The sequence below is a fragment of the Lepidochelys kempii genome, chromosome 1 (assembly GCF_965140265.1).
Source record: "Lepidochelys kempii isolate rLepKem1 chromosome 1, rLepKem1.hap2, whole genome shotgun sequence".
In the NCBI taxonomy this organism is placed as follows: Eukaryota; Metazoa; Chordata; order Testudines; family Cheloniidae; genus Lepidochelys; species Lepidochelys kempii.
Genome location: NC_133256.1, coordinates 113257555 through 113281941, shown reverse-complemented (window position 1 = coordinate 113281941; position 24387 = coordinate 113257555). Strand labels below are relative to the sequence as shown.

General features: G+C 43.9%; 1 protein-coding gene across 2 annotated transcripts in view; it reads right to left on the bottom strand.

Annotated features, from left to right (window-relative positions):
- The window catches only part of ST6GAL2 (ST6 beta-galactoside alpha-2,6-sialyltransferase 2), a 250739-nt gene that overhangs the window by 41404 nt on the left and 184948 nt on the right, over positions 1-24387 (bottom strand). The window contains exon 1 of one of the 2 annotated variants that reach the window (XM_073351076.1): positions 19774-19934. The exons of the other annotated variant lie outside the window; for it this stretch is intronic. The gene's annotated coding sequence lies outside the window, so the exon portion shown is untranslated. Of the gene's footprint in view, positions 1-19773; positions 19935-24387 lie in introns of those variants that run through there. 2 annotated transcript variants of the gene reach the window in all.

Genomic DNA, 24387 nt, shown 5'->3' with positions numbered 1-24387 from the left:
CCTAACTTGCCTCCGGGGCCTGGTCTGGTAAATGTGCCCAGACCACACCTAATTCCATACAAAATGGCTGAACGCATAGGAGGAAAGAAGGAGGATGACCTCCCTCCGAACTTTTACCGCAGTGGTTAGGGTACTCACTTGGGATAAGGGAAAGAAGGGATTTGAACAGGAATCTGCCACCTCTCAGGTGAGTGAGGTTGTCCTTTTCCTCCAAAAAAGGTCACAGCTGAGAATCCCAAGCAGCGGGAGTTCCCTCCCTCCAGCCCTGATTCAGGCACCCAACTTCCTGAGAGAGGCAGAATTTAGCATACACCCATCTCCTTGGCATCTCCCATTGGCTAGCTTAGGCGGGAAACTGCCTAGCACGTTGGCTTTTATGAATCCCATTCTTAGGTACCTATCACCCTCCCTTCATTAGAAGCCTGAGTGCCTACCTCTAGCTTTGTGAATCTCAGTGAGTTTCTAAGCACCTGAGAGTTAGACATTGGGATGCTGAATGTCTCAACACCTAAATCCTTTTGTGAATCTACCCCACTGCCTACCTTTGTTAATTCTTCTTCTCCTCCTTCTCACAAAGCATCTTTACAGAAACAAGAACAAGTACCGCACCACCATTCATTCTTGTCCATGACGTCTTCCTCCATTAAGTTCAGTGTGGTCATGTCCCAGCCTCTGACATCCTGCCATCTAGGCTTATCTACACATGGAAGATATTCCAGAATAAGGTAGACTGTGAATTTAAAGTGGGATACTCCATGTGTAGACACTCTTATTCTGGAATAAATATGCCTTTTTATTCCTGAATGGCTCCATGTGTAGTCAAGCTCTTAGCTGGAAGGTGAACAACTGAAAAAGCATGAAGACTCAACTACCCTCTGGCCTCGAAAGACAGGTTTCAGAGTAACAGCCGTGTTAGTCTGTATTTGCAAAAAGAAAAGGAGTACTTGTGGCACCATACATAGAGTCACTGTGCAGCCCGCCACTGCAGAGGTGTGGAGGGGGAGGGGTCTCTGCACGCTGCTCCTGCCTGCAAGCACTGCCCCCGCAGCTTCCATTGCGCGGGAACGGGGAACTGCAGCCAGTGGCAACTGCAGGAACAGTGCCGGCAGAGAGGGGCAACGCACAGAGCCACGTGCCTCCCCAGGGGTCGGGTGCATTGGTCCCCTCCGGGAGCGGCATGGGGCTGGAGCAGGCAGAGAGCCTACCTTGCTTAGCCCTGCTGCACTGCTGCCTGGGAGCCGCCTGAGGTAAGTGCTGCCCAGCGGGAGCCTGCACCAACCCCCAGCCCTGAACCCCCTCCTGGAGCTAGCCCCCTATAGCCCCTCCTGCACCCTGTACCCCCTCCTGCAGCCTAACACTCTGCCCCAGCCCAGAGCCCCCTCCTGCACCCAAACCCCCTCCCAGAGCTTGCACCCCTCGCCCCCTCCGGCACCCCAACCTCCTGCCCCAGGCTCAGCCCGGAGCCCAGTCCCACACTCTGAATCCCTCGGCCCCAGCCCAGAGCCCGCACCCCCTCCCGAACCCCAACCACCTGCCCCAGCCTGGTGAAAGTGAGTGAGGGTGGGGGGGAGCGAGCAACGGAGGGGAGAGGGGGATGGAGTGAACAGGGCAGGGCTTCAGGGAAAGGGTGGGGCCTCAGGGAACGGGTGGGGGTAGATCCTGGGTTGAACTTAAATTCAAAAAGTGATCTTGTGCATAAAAAGGTTGAAGACCACTGCTCTACGCTACCTTACACCCACCACCCAACTCTGTGTAGGGGATGTGCCAGGGTCAGGCTAGAATGCCTTATTATTCTAGACTGGCAGAACACCTCTTGGGACCACTACCAGATGGCACAATTTGAGCTGCTCTGAGGCTGCTGTAAACTTGCACCAGGGACTTAATTGGACCCTGGCTAACCTCAGGTCCAAGAGAGATGGGAAGGTGGCGTTATGATATTTCTGTCTCCTCTCCCCACTTGGATCTTTTGACAACCGCAGTTTAGGTAAACATGAGAATCTGGCCCAGAATTTGACTACAATGCTCGTATATACAAAATATTTTGTGTACGTAATTACTGAAGAATTCCAGGAGAAACTAAGAGCAGGATGCCATAAGGGATAAATAAAACCAGAGATTCTTTGTGAAAGATCTGCATTAGCCAGTGCAAATTATTGGGCTCAATAAATAGGTAACTAGGTGAAATTTAATGGCCTGTGATATAAAGGAAGTCAGGCTTGGTGATCTAATGGCTCCTTCTGGTCTTAAACTCTATGAATCTATTCATTCCTCATATTCATAAAAATAAGTGTAGGTTATTTTCTGTAAACTTGGTCTAATAAATTGCACTGCTCAGAACATTCTTGAGCTCCTGCTGCTGAATGAATAAATTTCACAGTGGTTCATCAGTGAGCTTTACATTAAATGTTAATGGCCAAATTTTACCCATGCACAGCTCGCATTGAATTGAGTGGGAGCCAGATTTCCCCCAAGCGAGGGGGAAAGTTTAGTTCATAGGCACAGCTTGAGTCCTTTGTTGAAGTCACAGGGACTCTGCCCCTTGCAATGTAAGGGCCTCAAGAGGAAATACCTTGTATTGGACCAATTTTGGTGGTGAGAGAGACAACCTCTGTGCAAGCTTGAACGCTTATCTCTCTCACCAACAGAAGTTGGTCCAATAAAAGATATTTCCTCATTCGCCTTCTGTCTCTAATATCCTGGGATCAGCGCAGCTACAACAACATTGCATACAACAGTGAAAATCTAAAACAGATGGGAGTTAGTGCTGATTATACTAGGTCAACACTATGAAATTCTCTCAAGCTTTCCACAGCAGTTTGGAAAAGAAGAGTAAAATCTTCCAATCAGAAAGATGAGCCAAATAGTGGATATAGACCAGTTTGGATCTCTCTCTTTACTTGTCAGATAGCCTTTACAGAGGTGGGGCATTCCAGAGTTATGAGGACTTACACTGCTCAGATACCTAGTCGTTGTTCATCCAAAATCTATGGCTAAATAGAAGCTGTAATTTGTATGTCAAATGCCAAACATAGGCTTCAGAGTGTATCCTCCTCACCTGGGCCTAATGTTGCCTGATGGACATTTATTATGAAAAATCAGGGCCACAAAAACTAAACGTGAAATATTGAAAAGTAAATTATTCAAGATAATGTTTTTTCAAGATCACTGTGTATCATACATAGATTAAAATTCCTGGAGCTCTTCTTCTGGACCCTCTGTCCAGTCATTTTGATTGTGCTTATAAGAAGCTAGACTTCATAGAAGCATGAAACAGAGGTTTTTTTGGTGGCATGTGCATCTGTGTTGGAGGAACTCTGTGTAACTGCATGTATATCCTTAAATTCTACTTAAAGACATCATTGTAGTGCCATGAACATTGTTGGCACTAAAACAACAATTTCAAATCCATGCAATGGATAGTGTATTTTTGAAGGTAGTTTGGTACTAGAGAAGCATGAAGGACATATAGTCTTCTTACCAGAACAGGTACAGTGTGGTCAATGGCAGGGGTGAGCAAGCCTCCCAACACTTGGCTCTGCCAATGTGTTTTAGCTGTGACCATGAAGGACCACCTTTAGAGGCTAAAAGAAAAGGAGTACTTGTGGCACCTTAGAAACAATTTATTTGAGCATAAGCTTTCGTGAGCTACAGCTCACTTCATCGGATGCATACTGTGGAAAGTTTAGAAGATCTTATTATATACACACAAAGCATGAAAAAATACCTCCTCCCACCCCACTCTCCTGCTGGTAATAGCTTAACTAAAGTGATCACTCTCCTTACAATGTGCATTACAGTATGTAGTGTAGGAGCAGTGCAGGTAAAGGAGCATTCGGTTTGTGCTTTCACACCTGCACATGACGAAGTACAGCAGAACCTTGCTAGTTTGCACTAGTGACTGGCAAACCTGTTAAGAATCACTGAACTTGTGAACTAGCAAATAAATGAATAAAGTAAAATAACAGAATTTATGCATCACAAACATGTAATTAGTTCATTTATTTTTCAACTGATGCTTAATTTTAATTATTCATGATAATACTGCATAGTATCCTAGTCAATGTAATGAAATATATTTACTAAAAATAATGAAGTCTTCTCAATAGGAAACCTCAATCCAGCACCTGCTATTAAAGCTAATAAATCTTTGCTGAAGAAGGATAGGGAAAGACTTCAGATATGAACATGTGCAGTTTTCCAGGGGACGGATTGTTTCTTCCTATGTGTTCATATGTCTCTCAGCACATTTTGGGTATTACTGCCATATAGTAGTACAGAGACAAGGTGAGTGAGATAATATCCTTTATTGCAGTGGTTCTCAAAGCTGGTCTGCCGCTTGTTCAGGGAAAGCCCCTGGCGCGCCAGACCGGTTTGTTTACCTGCCACGTCCACAGGTTCGGCTGATCGCGGCTCCCACTGACCGCGGTTCACTGCTCCAGGCCAATGGGGGCTGCGGGAAGCGGCGTGGGCCAAGTGACGTGCTGGCCATCCTTCCCGCAGCCCCCATTGGCCTGGAGCAGCGTACCGTGGCCAGTGGGAGCCGTGATCGGCCAAACCTGCGGACGCGGCAGGTAAACAAACCAGTCCGGCGCGCCAGGGACTTTCCCTGAACAAGCGGCGGACTGGCTTTGAGAACCACTGCTTTATTGGACTATCTTCTGTTGGTGACGCGAGACACACAAGCATTTGAGCTTACACAAAGCTCTTCTTCAGGTCAATACAGTAATATAACAATACAATAAGCAAGATAATATATAGGAATACAGTATGACTTCACTAATTATTTATCAGTATTTTTATTGAATAATGGGTGGAATCCCACTGTATATTCTTACCATGACTAGTATGTGGGGAAAAGAAAGATTTGAGCAGGAACAAAGACAAGAACTGTACATCGGACTGGTTGTTTTATACTGTACATATTCAAACAGCTCATATTTTGTTTCAGCTTAACATATTTAACTCAGGCAAATCATAAAGGGTCCAATTCTGCAAACTTTACATTAATCTACACTTCACTCATGTGTATAAATTATTCCATTAACTTCAGAGTAAGGAAGTGACAAAACAGCTCTGCTTCTATTAAGACATGCTAGCTATTTAACAAGGGCATGCTTAAGTTCCGTATTGTATCAGAACCTAAAGGAACATGATTTAAAGGAAGAGAATTAATTTTATCACACTCCCATCTGGAGCCTGCTTCTGCAGTTTTTTCTTCACACAATTCCCATTAGCTTCAGCCAGAGTTGCATGCAAAAAAATACTGGTGTGGAATTAAACTCTCCAGGCCCGGCGACTAGATTTGTAAGATCAAAGTTGTCACTATTTAAGATCTAATTTTAAAGACTTACCCCTCCTCCCCAACACATGTACTGCTTTTCCAGATTTGAAAATAATTTCAAAGATTGCTCAGAAAGAGGCAGATATTAGTAACAGTGAACAAATTGACACTGAAATGGACTTATCACACCAACTGCTAATAATGTTTGAAGCTTTAATTATTAGGATTTGATTAAGCTTTTTATTAATCCTGTCCAATGTGCTTCTACATTTCTCAATGAACAGTATTTATCTGACTTATTTACTAATTACTTACCAATTACAAGTGTCCCTCAGGTCTGAATCATTTTTGGTGTCTTTATAGAAGACATATAAAGAGAAACTAAAGAAGCGTTTCTGTGGACTCGGCCAAACAAATGCAAATGCTGACTATTTGTGGGCAGGGGGGTAGAATTTCTAACATTACCACCACACACAGGTAACAGCTTGTGTGTGTCAAACCTTTTCTGCCCCCAACAGTCCCGGATTTCTCCTTAAAGTTTTCAGCAACAAAACAGGGATAACCATTAAAAGCTAGAGCAAAAGAAACACGCCAGCCTGCAGATACTATAAATGTCACTGTCTCCATAAGGATACAGAATCTGGACAAGCATGTGAAGCATAATCACATATTTTCAAACCACTTAAATAGAACATGCCCAAGGGCATGCTGTAGAGGAGCCAGCATTTTCAGCAGCAGGTAACAGATGCAGTTTCCTTTCCAGGAATCACAGAATCCAAGTTTATGTGAATTCTAATATATCAGTTTGCTGCCAAGCACATTGTTGTAAGAAATCGGCATGTTGGTGTCTTTAGTTTAAAGTTAATTTTGCTTGGCTTCGTAGGGGATCAGAGCCTTTCAAGAAGACTCTTTTAGCATACTTACTTTATAAAGTGTTGTCTTGGGTGGCTGTAGCATTGCCAATATCATTCATACTTAATTTTGTTGTCTTTGTGCTCCATTTCTACTCCCACTTTAGTGTTTTGATCATGAAAAAACCACAGGGGCTGAAAGCTTAAAACTGCATCTTATCTCAAATGCTTTCTTTCCAAGGTGGCTACTCTAAATTTCAAAATCCCTCTGAATAGCAGCATTCCTAACTATATCTGTCACAGGAAGAAGACCTGTGAACCAGTTACTACAATGGTACGCCTTGACATAACTTGTCTTTGCTGTTATGAAATTTTCATTCAGTTAGTTTGTTTCCAAACCATTTGAAGTGTCAATGACTACTGTGATCTTCTTCCTCTGCTATCTCAGCCACAGATAAATGAAAAGCGACTGAATGTTTTGATTAGAGAAAGTATTACATTTCAAAGAGGAAACAGACCTCAGTTCTGTTTGGCAGATATGAATTAGAAATTCAGTGTCAGATTATGCCTTGAAGGTACCAGCTCACATTGGGGATGATGAGGATTCACACAAAGGGAGGTTGGGATGTTGGAGTGGTGCAGGGTTCCCTCTGTGCAGGACAAGCTCCGCTACTCAGTCCAGAGGGGTGAAAACCCACAGTGCCTCCATTTTATGGCGGGTCATGCAATCTAGGTAGAAGACTCACTGCAAGGAGTTACTGAACTATTGTGCCTGATCTTAGCATGTGGGGTATGCTAGGAAAGCACCTCACACTTTCTCAAACACACACACACAAATTAAGCAGCTCTCCCAGGGACAGGCACAATCTCACCCCATGATATAAAGAATTCTCAGGGTCCATTACATGGACTAGTGTTTGTTTTGTAGCTGAATCACACCCTGGCTATTAATCATTTACTTGAGAGATATTAGATAAAAGTTACAAAAGTATCACAATGTTGACAGGATTTATTTTTGTTGAGACCAGTTAATGATTCTGCAATAAATAAGCAAGCAGTTCTAGAAATGTAGTAGAGGAAACAACAGCACTGTCAATGGATAAATACAAAATATCACAAAAATAATACTTCTCTTTCCTGAGTTCTCTCTTACCGGTTTTAAATCTGGACCAGATAGCCATTTTAGCCTTGCTCGCTCACTCACTCTCTCAGTAGCTCTGGATATGATTTACTATTGGCTTTTTCACCTATTATTAAAAAATGTTACTGGTACGTCTGGGGCTTCCCTTCAGTCCCAAGCATACATAGCAGATAGCAGTCAATCGCTGGCAGTGGACACTAACGTCATTATTGACTTTGTCGGTACTTTTGGATTTGCAGTGTCCCTCAATAATCTATTCTCTCCCATGTTGTTTAAAGCATCTATGGGACTTTTTTCTAACTTCATCTCTAAACACAGGCTGGATTGTCACTTGCATAGTACTAGTCAATAATTTACAGCTAACTAGTTTTTTGCAGCATGAACCTTGCTAGACCAGTTTCAGCCCTGAAGGAATGCATGAATGCTACCTGAATGTGACTCTCTTGGCCTCAGTTCTGAGAAGACAATTCATTGATAAGAGGGGATTCCCTCTTCCATTGTGGCCCTGCTTACTGAGGTACTGAACCAAGTGAAAAATCCTGCTGTCACTTTTGACCACAACTTTTATAAAGTCCATGTGTCAGACATGGTACAAAAGTGGTGGCGGTTCCACCCCCCCCCCCCCCACACACACACAATTTGCTCCGGCTGTGCCTTTATTTAGCTCATGAAAACCTTGCAAGAGCAACATATATCCAAGTGATGGCAAGGCTTAATTATTGTAATTCCTTTGTACCGGAGCTTCCAGCAGGGTCTCTCTTTGACTCTTGCAGCTTTTGCAGATGCGGCAGGATGTCTGCTCACTGGTTTAAGTGACTGTGATCACATTACGCCCACCCTGCATTCTTTACATTGGCTGCCTATAAAGTAGCAGACTGATTTTTAGACGGCCCTGTTGATCTTTTTAAAGCCCCTAATTATATAGATCTGGCTATGTATGAAAATTGCCGACAGCTATTTCATGCAAACACCAGTCTTTCAGGGATTCGACCATCACCACATCCTACCTGGTGTCCCCTGTGGTGTGGCACTCATTCTGCCATGACATCCACACCAGTCCCGCCTCTCTCCATTTTTAAAGGGACTCTGTCAAGTAAAACATTATTTTAAAATAGTGAATTTATCTACAGTACCTGCCCCATGAGTGGCCTCTCTGTCTATATTTAGTTTTCTCTTAAATGTGTGGTTTGGGCAGGTAAACCTCTCAGATTAATGTTGTGGAGACCTTATCAAGAACAACCCAAAAGTGAACCTGAAGAGAATAGACTCCAAGCCTACACTACTCTATTCTCTCTCTAAACTAGATTATTAGCGAAAACACAGTCAACCCCCAAAAAGAAACAGCAGTGAGCAATTAGTCATTGTAAAAATAATCTGTTAAAGTCAGAAACTAACTGAATACAAGCAGGTAGAACTATTTAACATGGAAAGATGTTAGTCCCTTCCATACTGACGCTTTCCCATTACAACCTCCAATTTTGAGCTTTGTCAAAGTGAAACACATTCACATGAAGTTTCACAGGCATGATGATCTTATAAGAGGGTAAAGATTTTCTGGAAAGTTTGAGGCAAACCAAATAAGGCACCGAGGATATGAGTGTTCCAAAAAAGCGAGCTGTTTTCATTTCTTGGACAGTTTCACATTTTCCCCCCTCATCATAATTTAAGAACTATTTGGCTTAGATATCCAAATTTGCTTTAATATATCTTGGTGAGGGACTTTGACTAGTTTCAGGCTATTTTGTTATTAAACATGGATTCCATGCACGCTAACACCACATGCTGGCTCGTGCACTGTAGGAAAGTTGCACTGGCCCACTACAAGCTATCTAATTCAACTCACCACTTCCATGTGCTGTTTAGAAAATGTAAGAGCAAAACACTGGGTGCTCTCAAGCCCAGTGGGGTTTAGGAACTCCTATGGAATTTACAAGGCTCACAGTCAACCTGTTTCTCCCTAAGTCAGACGGAAATGTTTCTGTGGTGCCTACAAGCTTTGCAACGACTGATTTCCTTTCCTGCAAATAATACCAGCACTTCAGGGATGGCAAATCTGTCCCCACCTCACTGTCCACTCTGCTCCATCAATCCACGGTCTTAGCTTCTGAAGCACCTGTTAGCTCCACAAGAAAGGATCTTCACACCCTATGAAGTTCACAAGTATCCTATTGGCCTGATGCTCTACTTTGGTTTATGATCATCATCAGGGCAAAGGGCTCCTTGCTTCCTGGATGGATGTGGCTTCATTATTGCAGTCCCTGTTCCCCTTCCCTGGCACTTTCTTTCTCTCTGCTCCTTCAGCCTCCACTCCCCTCTTCCAGTTCTGGATGCCTCTTCCACATACGCACTGGCTGCTAAACTATGCCCCATAATGTTCATATGGGTATGTCTATACAGCCCACAGGAGTAAGCCTACCAGGGTCAACAGATGCAGGCTCTCCGGGCTTGTGCGAATGCTTGAAAAATAGCTGTGTGGATGGTGCTTTGAAGTTGCAGCTTGGGTACTAAAGCCTTGGGAATGGGAGTGGGCTTCAGAGTCTGAGCTCCAGCCCAAGACACAACTTTAAAGCACTGTCCACACGGCTATTTTTAGAGCCCTACCATAAAGCCCCACTAGTCCAAACCTGTCAACCAAGGCTGGGAGGCTTGTTTCCGCAGGCTGCATAAACATGCCTTATGAGTCCCTGCCCAGCTATTAAGCTCCACAATTACTCCTGTTGTTGATCAGTCCTTAAACTCATTAAACATTCTAAAATTCCTCGACAAAAAAATTCATTAAACTTCAAATACAGTGAAATGATTTGAGGGAGTATCAGCCCTCAAGTTTCAATTTCCTCTACACAAACCTGGAGCTTGGATGAACCCAGGAAAGCACGGGAGTCCGGAATTGGCTTCCAGCGGGGACTGCACTGTAAGTAAAGCTTCCCAAACATTTTGTTTTTGGTAAAGGATAGTTGGACAGCCTCATGCATTTATTGACACGGCCATCAATATAGGCAACTATCTTCTTCAGCATTTCCCCTCTATGTTTGTCACTCTCTTTGACAACAACAATCACCAGCTACGTTGTCTGGAAAATTTAAAAGTGTACAGATGATCAATGGTGGAAAATCTTAGGAATGTATTCTTGCTTTAAAAATGATTTTCCATGAAGTACATTTCTGCACACAACATACCTCAGCTACAAAGGGACCTATTCTTTTTGAGATGCACAGATGCATGATTCCCATTGACAGGAGTTATGAAAGTGCATCAATAGGAGAATAGGCTTCAAAGTGTCTACATTTACCAAACATTGATCCATCCTAGAAGCACTTTTTAAGAATGACACATTCTTTCCCCTTCTGCATTTTCCTCTCGGCTTTTCAGAAACAATAGACTGCAGTAGCTGACTAGACTCAATGTCATGAAAAAAACCCTCAAATTTAAATACCATTAAAGCTATGGCACAAAACCTCTAAAGCCACAAAATTCAAGTTATTTGTTTAGGAGATAAGAGTAGCACAAAGACTTTCCACATCTCTTGGTCAGGGCTGTTTTATTTGTTATGACGTGGAGAACACTGTATTGTATTGTTGTTGGGGTTTTTTTTAGACACACACTTTTCTCAGGTAAAGTGTCTGCATTTAGAACACAACACAGATAATTTTCCTGAGAGAGAGACGTGTCTCAGGAGAATACCCAGGGCTCAGTCAAGCAGCACAGGCATCGTCTCATGTTGGAGCAGTGCAAATCCATACTGCTCCCCAGGGGAAGTTACGGAAGATAGGCTTCTCTCCCCCTCACTCCAGGGCCTCTCCAGTGCACAAGGGAAGCCCGCCGACTACTAGATCTCTTAAGAAGGCACAACATACTTCCCTTGCCGTGTTGGGCCCGTTCAAAGGGCCAGTGTGAAAGCAGCACCCTCTTTGGAGTGGTGTGAACCACCAGGATGCACTCAGGGACAGCACTGTGACAAGCCAACTAGTAGGGCACGCAAGGACTGGGGGAGGCTCCTTATGCATCTTCACCCCTATAGACCCACATAAGGCCCGACACAGTCTGACCTCTGGTTAACACTTGAATAAGGATGGGTTTCAGAGTAACAGCCGTGTTAGTCTGTATTCGCAAAAAGAAAAGGAGTACTTGTGGCACCTTAGAGACTAACCAATTTATTTGAGCATGAGCTTTCGAAAGCTCATGCTCAAATAAATTGGTTAGTCTCTAAGGTGCCACAAGTACTCCTTTTCTTTTTGTGAATAAGGATGGTATTTCTCCCACTTGATGGATGGCAGCATATGGCTCTTAGGACACTTTTTTTTTCTTTTCTTTTTTTTTTTTTTAACAGATTATGGTGTTTGGTGTAAATACATGTTTCAGCACGTAATAAAATTCTTAAGAACTGTTTCTCAAATGTTAACACTGTGCTTGCACAGAAGACACTTTTCAAAGGTTTGTCAAAATAATGAAAGAAACTGACTGTTCTAGTAGACCTGCAGCTTTCTATCTGTCAGTTTTAAGTCTAAGGCACCCAAAACACACAAAATCTATTCTGGGCTGAAGCTTGTTTTTTAAAGGTCTTCCTCTGAGAAGGAAAGGTTTTAATAAAAAGTTAATAAAAAGTTTAATAAAAGTTAATTGCTTGACAATGTTTACGTAAGGCAGCTTTAACAAAGGAAGTTGTCTGTCTTTTGCGTATGTGTACCTTGAATCATAAACCTCTGAAAGTAGATTATTAAGGAAGTGCTGATACAACCTCGGGTATGGTCATGCAAACCCATCAGCATAAGAACAGTCTTTGGGCATGTTCTTTATTTTTGTACTAAACTCACATTAATGTTTGTTGCAAGTCTGTGCATGGAACTAGGTTAGGTTGGCCTTGTATCTGTATCTTATATACTGTATGATATCGGAGTTACATTTTCTTAACATTTGTCACTACCTATTTTTAGTACAAACCACATTTGTATTTATATTATTGTAAACTACTTCAGTTATGTAACTGTAACTTGTACAACAGAATGATTGCTGACGCCATGATTTTTAGAAAGTTACATAGTATACATTACATATTTCAAGAACTCTTATTATAACCCCATTTTTCTGATTCCAAACGCTTATTCTATATGTAGGGTTGCCAGGTGTCCGGTTTTTGAATGGAACACCCGGTCGAAAAGGGACCCTGGCGGCTCCAGTTAGCACCACTGACCAGGCCATTAAACATCTGGTTGATGCGAGGCTGGCAGGCTCCCTACCTGGCTCTGCGTGGCTCCCAGGAAGTGGCAACATGTCCCTTGGTTCCTAGGTAGAAGGACGGCCACGGGGCTCCATGTGCTGCCCCGCCCTGTGTGCCGGCTCCGCAGCTCCCGTTGTCTGGGAACCACAGCGCCCGCAGGCGGGGGCGGTGCCTGGCCACGCCTCCGCCTAAGAGGTGAGGGACATGTCACCACTTGTGGGAAGCTGCTCGAGGTGAGCACCGCCTGGAGCCTGCACCTTCACCCAGCCCCAATCCCCAGCCCGGAGCCCCCTCCTGCACGCCGAACCCCTCGGCCCCAGCCTGGAGCCCCTTCTACAGGCTAAAACCTTCATTACCCGGACTCACCCCAAAGCCTGCACCCCCAGCTGGAACCCTTACTGCCCCGCGCACCCTAACCCCTGCCCTAGCCTGGATCCCCCTCCCACACCCTGAACGCCTCATTTCTGTCCCCACCTCGAACACCCTCACTCCCAGCCCATAGTCCATACCCCCTCCCAAAACCCTGCCTCAGCCCGGAGCCCCCTCCCACACTCCAAACACCTTGGCCCCAGCCCAGAGCATCCTCCTGCACCCCAAACCCCTCATTCCTGGACCCACCCCAGAGCCTGCACCCCCAGCCCAGAACCCATACCTCCTCTTGCACCCCAACCCCCTGCCTCAACCCAGGGAAAACGAGCGAATGAGTGAGGGTGGGGGAGAGCGAGCAACAGAGGGAGAGGAGATGGAGTGAGATGGGGAGGCAGGGCCTTGGAGCAGCAAAGGTGGGGCCTCGGGGATGGGATGGGGTAGGGGTGTGCCGTTTTGTGCAATTAGAAAGTTGGCAACCATACTATAATGCCTTATGATATAGTCACCCCTGGCAGTTTATTCTCTTATAACCAGTGAGCTTCTTTGATACATCAAAACTTGTCACCCTAACTCAGGGATATTTTCTATGGTGTTTGTTTCCTGCCTCTTAAGTTTATTGTTTGCTGTTGACAACAGCTTCCGATGAGGATACAAACTGGTCTAAAAATCATACATATCCTGATCCAAAGCTTATTTCAGACTGATGAGTTTTGGATTAGGCTCATAATGCACTGTATGGATTACTAACCTTATAGTTTGGTAAATATTCCTGCAGTGTATAAAATTGTCTTTTCTTTGCAACCATCCTGTGCATTTGTTTTTTGCAAACATATACTTTGCAAAGACACAGGGTTTTCAAGATGTCTGAATATCTGATGGATGCAATAAACCTCCAATAAAATTACAATGGGTATAAGAGGACTTACATTCAAGGCAAATTTGTTTGTTAATAACTGGACACTGACCTCTATGTCAATGCATTGGTATCCGACACACATTCCTGGCAAGATCCTGCTTCCATTACCTTCAATGGGACTGGATTGGGCCCTCAATAATTATATGTGGTGAAAACCGTGACCCATTGAACTCAATGGGAATTTTCCTATGGCCTTCAAATACAGCCTTGATTTCTCCCGTATTTCTGTGGATTCTACATTTTGCTGCTTTTGTGGTGAGTGATAGATTTCCTGTGTCATAAAGTATAGGAAGTGCTGAACTGGCCATTCAGTTGTTGGCCATTCTACTGAGTCTTACCGCAAGGGTACTGCTTAGTTTAATTGTGATAGCAGTTTCTGTTTCTTTATGTTAGCCTTAGCAATCTTCATGTCACCAGAGTAAGGGAACATTGATTATGGTCCTGGAGCTAACTAATGTGACAAAATATTCTTGTCAACCCCTTGTGAACTTGCTTATAGGCCTACCACTCTTGAATAGATATGGTTAATGTCAAATACTTTTGTTGGGCCAACCTGTATATGCTTTGTCTGTCAATGCCAGTGTCTCTACTCAGTATTCTAGCATAGAGTGCTGTGGGCCAGCTACGTTCAAATTCTTGCATTTGATGAATTCCAGTTGTAAGTATATAATCTACATTGGCTGGTGGTGCCACTCTATCACTGACAATGTTTACTATTGCTTTGGGTGTTTAGTGGGATCTAAGGGATTGGTGAATGAAGAAAATAGCTGGCTGGTTTATAATGTTTATAATTTTCTAGTATTTGAAAATTAATTCTTATGAGTGCATGTAAGAGTTTACGTGAGTATGCTCTGAGGGAGCAAGAAGAATATGCCTTGTGTCTCCATTCAGGCATGGAGGGATGACAAGGAAGTGTACTAACAAGGTCTACTAACACGGATATTAACACAGACATAAGATACTTAACTCCGAGTGAATTATGTTCCATAACAAAATATTAGCGTGAAGTCATCATTTAAAAAATTATTGAAATTCAGAGAAAGTGGTTTCTCTGCCATTTGGTTTGGGAGGGGGATGGTAATAAGTTAAGTGTTCATATTTCAAAATGACAGGTTTTAGAGTAGCAGCTGTGTTAGTCTGTATCCACAAAAAGAACAGGAGTACTTGTGGCACCTTAGAGTAAAAGTTTCAGGACCGGATCAAGAATGTAATCTAAGATTACCCACAAGATTTACAAAAAGCTTGTTGCATGTTTTTAATGTTATGTCATAATAATGGTCTATAACACTAGTATGCCTCAATCCTGCAACCACTCATATGTTTACCTGGAAGCACACAAATCGTTCAATTGTGGGGAAACAAAATCCATTATGGAACAAATGCATGTGTTTAACTTTAAGCAAATGCATAAGTGTTTGCAAGATTGGGGCCTTGACTGTAAGTTCTTCAGGGCTCAGATGCGTCTGTACAGCAGCTACCATAACTTCTTGTATCTTTGAAAGCTATTTTCAAAATAGTCAACATCTGTGAATGAAATAATCACCAAGGGAAACTCTGATTTATATACCTGAAATATTTTAAGTTTCTAAAATTTCAGGGGTAAATACATGTAACTTGCTAATTTGTGTAAATCTGTGCCCACATGTGCACCCAATTTTCATGTACCCCAAGATATACAATATATGATGAAATACAGAATATTGATCTGAGTCAGTACAACCAAGAGAATCATATTAGATGGCTCTTTTTTTAGTTATGTAAAGTGTGAAAAACAAGAAGCATATTTACAGAACGGAGCCCTAAGGGTACAAAGTTCAGGGTAGATCAATGCATGCAGCTACTCTAAAAGTAAGCATGCTCAGATAAAAAAAATCGGAAAGTAATTATTTTTGCTGGATACAGTATACATAGATCACTGCATTAAGCTTACATAATTAAACAAGACAAAAGGTCAGATGGTACCTAATAAACCATTTATAACAGTAATTATAACTGAACTGTGCCAGTCTAGTACTTTATAATAACTAACAGTTGTTTAATAATTAGAGGAAAATCTCCTGTTTTAAGTTTCTTTCGTTGTAAATCAATACCACCAGCATTACCAACCCATATTTTCTAATACACTAAGTGCACAAAAAGGGACTGTTGTATTAGAAAATGCTATTTAATGGCTTAATCCTGCTAACCCTTACTGAAGAGAAACCCCACTGAAGTCCCTAACAGTCTGATCAAACAAAACAGTATTTGGTTCTGCACTTAGAAAGTGGGAGCAAACCCAAGTATTGTGTCTTCTGTATCAAGGTTGCAACTCCTTAGTTCCAAAGTTACTGAAGCACAGGAGAAATCAAACTTTTTCATAGGGTGGACTGTATCCCAGAAATTGTCTCACTGATCATCTGCAGTCCATTTGTATTCTGGTGAACACCCTTCCCTTACCATTTGTAAAAACCCAACAGAAACAACATCAATTGCTTAAACGGACAAGTAATACTAAAAAGTAGTACATGTTTAGCTTCTCTTAATGCCATTAACAACTAACCCAAGGAAGAGGAGCCAGCACCACATGTCAACTAGCTCTACATAAACCACCAGCACGTGCTCTGTAGTCCCCAAACCACAGTTTGAAAATTGCTGCTATAGCAGAGGAGTGTGTTCCTGCTGAGAGTTTTACATACAATTCTGGACTAGACAAGCAGATATTCCAGCACCTTGTGCTAATATACCATGGTGGAAATCCAGAGTATTCCAGTACTGTAAATCTTCAATAACTTGACCATGACCTAATTTAGCAAGGTCAGTCTGGTCCTTCGTTTTATTTACCACAGCTCTTACCAAACTGAATTGAAGTATCAGATTCCATGAAAAAAAATTAAGACAATGTAAGTTTTGCATGAGAAAGCACTCAAAATCAGGAAATGGATATGCAGATGTTATAAATGCACAACCTTAATTCTGCCCCCAAATGCACTGTGATATTGTATTGTATAATGAGAAATCCTGTAAACGCTACTGTGACACACATGCCTAAGGGACAGATTTATGGTTGGTGTGTAATTTTCACTTTGGCATTTCCTTACTTGAGCATTTAAATGGACAACCTTAACATTCTCTTAAGATCATTTTATAATGCAATATCCTAATTGTGTGGTTTTGTAGTTTTTCTTTAACACAGGGGAAAGCAAAAACATAAAGGAGACGGCACTTCACAAGTCAGCTGACCTGCTGTCTTCCAGTAGTTTGTGTAAACGCCAAATCTGGAATTATTTGCCCAGGCATCCCTGGATAACCTTTGCCTGTGCACAGGTGGGGTCACTTGACAAAACATCTTCTATTAGCAATATCAGGAACTGCACAGTTCCTAAGGTATATCGCAGTAGGCTTCCTCCGACAAACCATGCAAAGTGCAGAGCAGCCCTCACTGAAGTCCCTATCTTATACTGTACAAGCCACAGGCAACTGCCGTGCCTACTTAGAGCTTCTCTGACTTGAATGGCTTCTGCGTAGATACTGTAGTAGTCAACCCACTCAAATTGCGGAATCAGGGCCTAATTCCTTGCTCATTAAAAGGTGCACAGGACTTACCCCATGCACAACTTTAGTACGCGTCTCAGTACATAGTTAAATTAGCCAGTCGTACATGCACAACATAGATGTTCTCAGCTGTACAACTGAAAATCTTGGTTAAAAAAAAAAAAAAAAAAAGATGATGTAAAATGTACTACACATGCCCAGCCTGTGATTTTCAGTCAAATCAAATTCACCAGAAAACTCAAAAACACTTCTCCTGAATAAGGTCTAGTTCCAAGTCAAATTCCAAATCACAGCCATTCAGAGTAAAGGGTTATTTTAAACAAAAATTGCAAGAACTTTAAGTGGGAAAATGCCCCCTCCCACATTATCAAAACCACTGAATTATTTTTTCCTCAAGCTTTCAAAAATAAATAATCTTCAGGCAGAGACCAAGCCTGGAAAGTTTCATCCCAAAAGATGAAAACTCAAAGTTCTGAGAGACTAAAAACAGAAGGCTAGAATAAAAACTATTATGCAACCTTGACTATAATGATTGCTGCTGGCTCTACTATAACATCACTGCTGATTTAACATTTTTACATGCAAAATCAAATTAATCTTAATACTCCATAAGTAGGGCCTTACGAAATTCACAGTCCGTTTTGGTCAATTTCATGGTCATAGGATTTAAAAAATCATAAATTTAATTATTTCAGATATTTAAATCTGATATATCATGGTGTAACTGTAGGGGTCCTGACCCAAAAGGGGATTCTGAGGGGGCTGCAAGGTTATTGTAGGGGGAGTTGCGGTACTGCCACCCTTACTGCCACCCTTACTTGTGCGCTCCTGCTGGCAGCGGCACTGCCTTCTGAGCTGGGTGGCTGGAGACCAGCGGCTGCTGGCCAGGAGCACAGCTCTGAAGGCAGCACCACTGCCAGAAGCAGTGAAAATGTAAGGACGGCACAGTATGGTATTGCTACCTCTCTGCGCTGCTGCCTACAGAGCTGAGTCCTTGGCCAGCAGTTGCCAGTCTCTGGCGACCCATCTCTGAATGTAGCAGCAGAGAAGCAAGGGTAGCATGGTAATATATGGTATTGCCTCCCTTACTTCTGCGCTGCTGCTCTTGAGACACTGCCTTCAGGGCTGGGTGCCTGGCCAGCCGCTACCACTCTCCAGCCACCCAGCTCTGAGGCAGTGCAGAAGTAAGGGTGGCAATACCATGACTTCCCTACAACCCCCACCTCCCACAACCCAATTTTGGGTTGGGACCCCCAGTTTGTGAAACACTGGTCTCCTCCATGAAATCTGTATAGCATGGGGTAAAAGCACACAAAAGACCAGATCCGTTTTTCACTGCCGTGAATTTGGTAGGGCCCTATCCATAAGTGATTAAAGAAATCATTCATATCAGTAATCAATTCAAAGTATTTTTCTAATATCCATTGACACCAATTATAATTAAAATAACTATAAGAATAGCTGAATATTACTGAGGCTAAAATTCCTGATAAAAATATAATCATTCAACAGAAAAGACCAAAGTTGCATATTAAAGGTACATTGGTAAAGAAGTATCTTCCCCCCCCCGCCCTGAAAATACTGATTCTTACAATATTAAACAGTTGCATAACTATTCCAAGTTCAACCTGAGAAAACAAAGAGGGAGCTAGTAAAAAAGCCTTGGAAAGCAGTATCACAGAAAAGGTCTCATTTAAATTCCTGGAAAGCGCCGCTTCTCTAAATAGATCTCTTCAGCTCTCTGAGCAGGCAAGTCCTGCTAAAACACACACGCTGCCGACTGCAACGCGGAGACGGAGCGATGCCACCGGGAGACTCCATCCGGCGTCACGTATCTATTGCCCACCCAGTAAACGGTGGACAGCAGAAAACCGCCCCACAAAAAGTACATTTTGCGAGTGAGCGAGTGTGTGTGTTTGCAGCCCAGCCATGGGCTTTTCCTCGGATCTTTATATTCGAGATCGCTACCGGGGGAGGGGAGGGGAGGGGAGGGGGGATCAATCTTGTAGCCTCCAAACCCGGAGCTCTTTGCTTGAATTCGGATTGCTCTATCGGCAGACGAGAACGGCACGGAGGCGGAGCAGAAACCGCGGCGCTTCTCTGCAGGGCAACATACTCCCCAGCCCCTTCAGCGCCCGGCCGTACCCCTCCGCGCGCGCGCCGGGGGCACCCCGCTGCTGGCCCGAGCGCCGCCCCGGCTCAACCGAGCCAGCGGGGGGCTGCGGGAAGGCGGCGTCCCTCGCTCCCGCCCGCCCGCCGACCTTCGCGCCTCGCCCAGGCGGCGCAGCCCGCCCCAGGGGCGCCTCGGCATCGCTCCGCCGTGCTCACCCGCTGCCAGCCTGCGCCCCACCCCCGCGGCGGGGGAAGCTGCTATTGTCTCTCCCCGCCTCGCCCATCGCTGCCCCTGGGAGCGGGGCTGCTGCTGCGCCTCCTCCCGGGTCGGCAACGGGCGGCGCGTCCCCCCATTACCTAGCAGGAGCAGGGCGGCGAGAGCCGCGGGGCGCTGGGGCGCGGCGGCGGGGGCTGCAGGGCGGCTGCCCGGCGGGCGGGAAGCGCAGCTCGCTGCTGCGGGGCGGACATGCTGAGGCGGCGGCTGCTGCTGCTGTGCCGCCGGGGTGGGAGCTGCCGCCGCCGCCGGCTCCGCGTCCCGGACTGAGGCGGCGGGGGAGGGAGCGCGGGAGGGGCGGGCAGCAGCAGGCTCGGCTCTGCCCGGCTCATTGTTCGGGGAAGGGCGGGGGCGGGGTCACGGCTGCCTGCCTGGGGGCGCGGTGCCCCGCCCCGGGCTGCGGGGGGGGGGAGCCTCGCATGTGCCGCTGCACAGCCGCGCCGCCGGGTGCCCGCGGGACGCCCGCCCGCTGCCTTGGCCGTGGCCGGCTGTGGCCCCGCGTGGCCGGGGGTGGGTGCGGCTCGGGGCGCTGCCCGGCTGGGGACCCCGAGCCTCAGCCCTCTCCCGCCCCCCCGCACCTTCGGGGGGCCGCTGACACACGGGAGGGGCCTGCGGGCGCTCAGCCACGCCGCCGCCCCCCCAGCTAGAGACAGGACCGACGGGGAGCTGGCCGCGTGAGCGGGGCTCTCCGGCCCGGCCGCGCAGAACCGCTGGAGATCGCCGCTGGGTGAATCCCGCAAAACCTGTGCGTGCGGAGAGAGTTGGGGTGGGGGGTGAAGCCGGGGCCGGGGCCGGGTGCGTTGAAACCCCGGCTCGAGCCTGCGGTTTCTAACAACCGCGAGCTTGCTGGAGGGTCACCGCTGCCAGTGCCAACCTACGTGTGCAAGACCGCTGCCTGCAGACAGCCCGCAGGTTGCCTTGCCAGTGACCTTCGGGCATCCGCAGCAGGTCCAGCGGCGCCACGCTGCCTTTTAGTTACTGCCCTGTGGCTCCTCCTGCCGTACATGCCCCCGGTAGTGCCCTCCAGCTGCTTCACTGGCAGCTTTGGAGGCTACATGAGGATGATATCAAGCATCTTGCAAAGTAGCAACAGCGGGTGAGGGGAAGAGGGGACGTATTTTGCCCGCACAAGAAAGTTTTCGGTATGATTTAGTTTGATGTGGCGGGCGCAAACACCAGAAAGGGGGCTGATGTGACCGTTCCACCACCTCGGTAGAAAGCACGGCAGGCAGGAAGTATTGAAAAAGGCTTTAAGATAACACTCCATTCATTAGGGAAACATTTTAAGCTACTAAAGGCTTGGTTGAAGTTATTATCTACATGTCTACAAATTGTGTATTAAGGACTCAAAAACAATACAATGAAGCCTGTAAGATCAGCCCCAGCAAAGAAAATGAAAAATAAAATTAATGTTAAAAGGAACTGCTGTAAATACGCCTTTGTACCTCTGCATTTGTAAGTAACCAACCTAGACTGGTTGATTCCTGCTGGATTTTCAGTTAGCTCCCACAAGCAGATGTATTAGAAAGTTATTTGCAAACTAATCCTTGCAAGGCAAGTATTTGGAAAGCCATTGATTTTATTATTTTAGGGCTAGATTCTGCTATCCTTACTCTGATTTCATAGGTTTCAGAGTGGTAGCCATGTTAGTCTGTATCAGCAAAAACAAGGAGGAGTCCTTATGGCACCTTAGAGACTAACAAATTTATTTGGGCATAAGCTTTTGTCTGCTAAAACCCACTTCATCAGATTCATGGAGTGGAAAATACAGAGGCAGGTATAAATCTTTTCACATCTTTTCATGTGCTGTGTATTTATACTTGCCTCTGTATTTTCCACTCCATGAATCTGATGAAGTGGGTTTTAGCTCACAAAAGCTTATGTCCAAATAAATTTGTTAGTCTCTAAGGTGGCGCAAGGACGTCAGATTTAATAGTAGTTTACCACAGACAGGTGGGTGCTTTGATCACACTTTTTACTTGAATTGAACTATTCAACTGCTTAAAGTTAAGCATCTACATAAAGCTTTGCAAAACTAGGGTTTTATTGTGTCTGTATCTGTTGTATCTAAAATATTCAAAACAAAGTTTATGAATGAATTTTCTTCTTAAACTGTTCAAGAAAAGTTAATCAAAACAGTGAGCATTACAGTTAAATAGGAGACAACATGCTAAGACAAATTAAAATATAGCATATTAATACCATACAAATAAAACAAAGGTGTTAAAGACAAAACATGATCAAGAAGCAGAGGGTTAAAAATAGAAAAGTCAAACTGCTGAAACAACCCTCCATACACAAATGATCATAAATCCTTAAGCACTTTATCAGCTTAGCCTATTTACTGTATTTGACTGAAGAAAGAGGAAGTTTATGAAGCATAAATCTGATTAAGAAAACAAAATAACTTTTCTTCAAGTTAGGACACTTATGAAGTCAGGCTTTGGAAAAGAAGTTACTTTATCTGAACTAAAGTAGTAAGTTGTAGATATAGACATTAAATGTGAAGTAAATAGTTTGACACTTCTTAAGCATCACAGAAGACTAATAGCAAAAGCAGCCTCAATAAACGTTCTTACCAGAGATGCAATTAAGAGTTTGGCAACTGCTGGGTAATCATTCTAAGGATTTGTTGCTGCCTGAAAGTTATTCCCACAGTCATTCAAAAATCTAAAATTTTAACTTAATGCCAAATTTTATTTATATATGCTTTGCCTACCAAGTAACTTTTTTTTTTTCAAATTTGTTGCATTACGCTACAAAGATACCTGCTGGCTGGTACAATTAATCATAAGCATGTGTCATACAAAAATACAGTACAAGATATATATTCCTAACCCAATTTTCTTTTTTTACAGTAGGAATTTGACTATATAGAAATACAGCTCTGATATGTATATCACAGTTCTAAAATATGCTATTCTTTATAGTTATTCCACTTTTATTATTCCAAGTGAAAATTAATTTCAATTTAGAAGCAGAACCAATGAATAGTATGAGTTAAGTAATATTATGAGAAAGCTGGTAGCACAAAGATATTCTACATGTGATATAAGGACAGCACCTCACCTGGAAATTTGTCTCCCTATCAGGAGAAGAATTCAACAATAGGGAGTTAAACTGTTTGAGCACAACTCTCATAGATAGATGCTACTGATATTAAAGTCTATCTAAATGTAAAAATTATCTCTGGGAAGGGAGTTGAAGGTTGTCTGCAGTCAGGTAAGGTTTGCTTTTGCCTCTAGCTTTGGATGCATTTTGCTTTTGGCTCAGCCAGTGAACGCTGAAGAACAAAGAGCGATATATCCCACAGTTCCTACCACTGGTCTGAGTCTGATTTCACTTACATTACTGTAAATAAAGAATCACTCAATGGAGTTATATTGGAGTAAAGACTGTGTGAGATTATTATTATCAGCCCCTCAGTGATTTCAAAACACCCGGAGAAAAGGTTTGAAGTTCAGAGGACAGTAATTGCTGGAAAGTCCAGCTTTTCTAGAGGTTCAAGAATCTACATGCAAGTGCTTGAGTATGGGTGAGTGTTTCTTTTATATATAGTTAGCATGAAGATAAAGTTTCAGATACTATATACACACACAGATATAGTTTCTGCTTTTCTGTTACTGAGTTTAAATACTGGTGTAAGTGCATCTATTATTTTGTTGCTGAATTAGTGGCACATATATAAAGGGAATAAATAACCTAATTTAGCCTGATCTTGAGAGACAGGCCCTTAAAGTTATAACAGATCAGTGTAGTGATCATCTAAACCTACAAGATATAGTTTATAACTAAAGACTCCAAAGCCCTGTTACAAATCAATTAATCACTCCCAGAACATGTTAATAGCAAATTTAATGGGTGAAATCCTAGCCCCACTGAAGTCAAAGAGGTTTTGCCATTGACTTTAGTGGGGCCAGGATTTCACCCAAAAGAACATATTAGAATTAGACTAGCTTTGAACATAAAGGGCTAAATTATGGCTGTCCCAATATGTGATGTGGGGTGGTGTGTGGGGGGGGAGATGTGTAGGGAGCTCTTACCTCCTCACCTTTGCATGTTTTTTGAGCACCATGGGCACTGCTATTCCTACCAATAATGCTTACCACCCCTTAGGAACGCATTCAAGTAGATTAGACCCCACTCCTCTGCAAACCAGCAAGCATAGAAGGCTACAGTGGGGAAAGTGTATGACACACCTCTTTGTCATATAGGTATAATGTACCTATATGTCCTGTTAAGCATGGTCCATCGAGTACTTCTGAAGGCAGAATACCTGCTGCTTCCCTTCAAAAGCACTGTTTCTGGATACTTTGTCTCCTTCAGTGTGCTTCTTCCCTGTTCCACCTCTAATGCAGCCAAAAGAAATTCTGAAGACTTTATATATTGTGTACCTGACAAATGCTGAACCAGGTTTTGTTTTTAATTGTGAAGTGGATTTTTAATAACAAAGTTACTGTAGTTGACTTCCTGGTCCTTCAAAAGTGTATTGGGTTTGCAGTTGTTTGCATTTGTACGTGGATTTAGGAACTGAGCCAACAAGGAATTAATATCCTGCCTTCAGGAGAGGTTGTGGTCCAATTTTCTTTTTTCATATCTTCTAGAAGATGATCAGTGGAATAGCTTTATCTCTAAGGGAAGTTATTTCTCTGCCCTTCATAAGCACCATGATGAAATACTCAGTAGCAGAATGATAG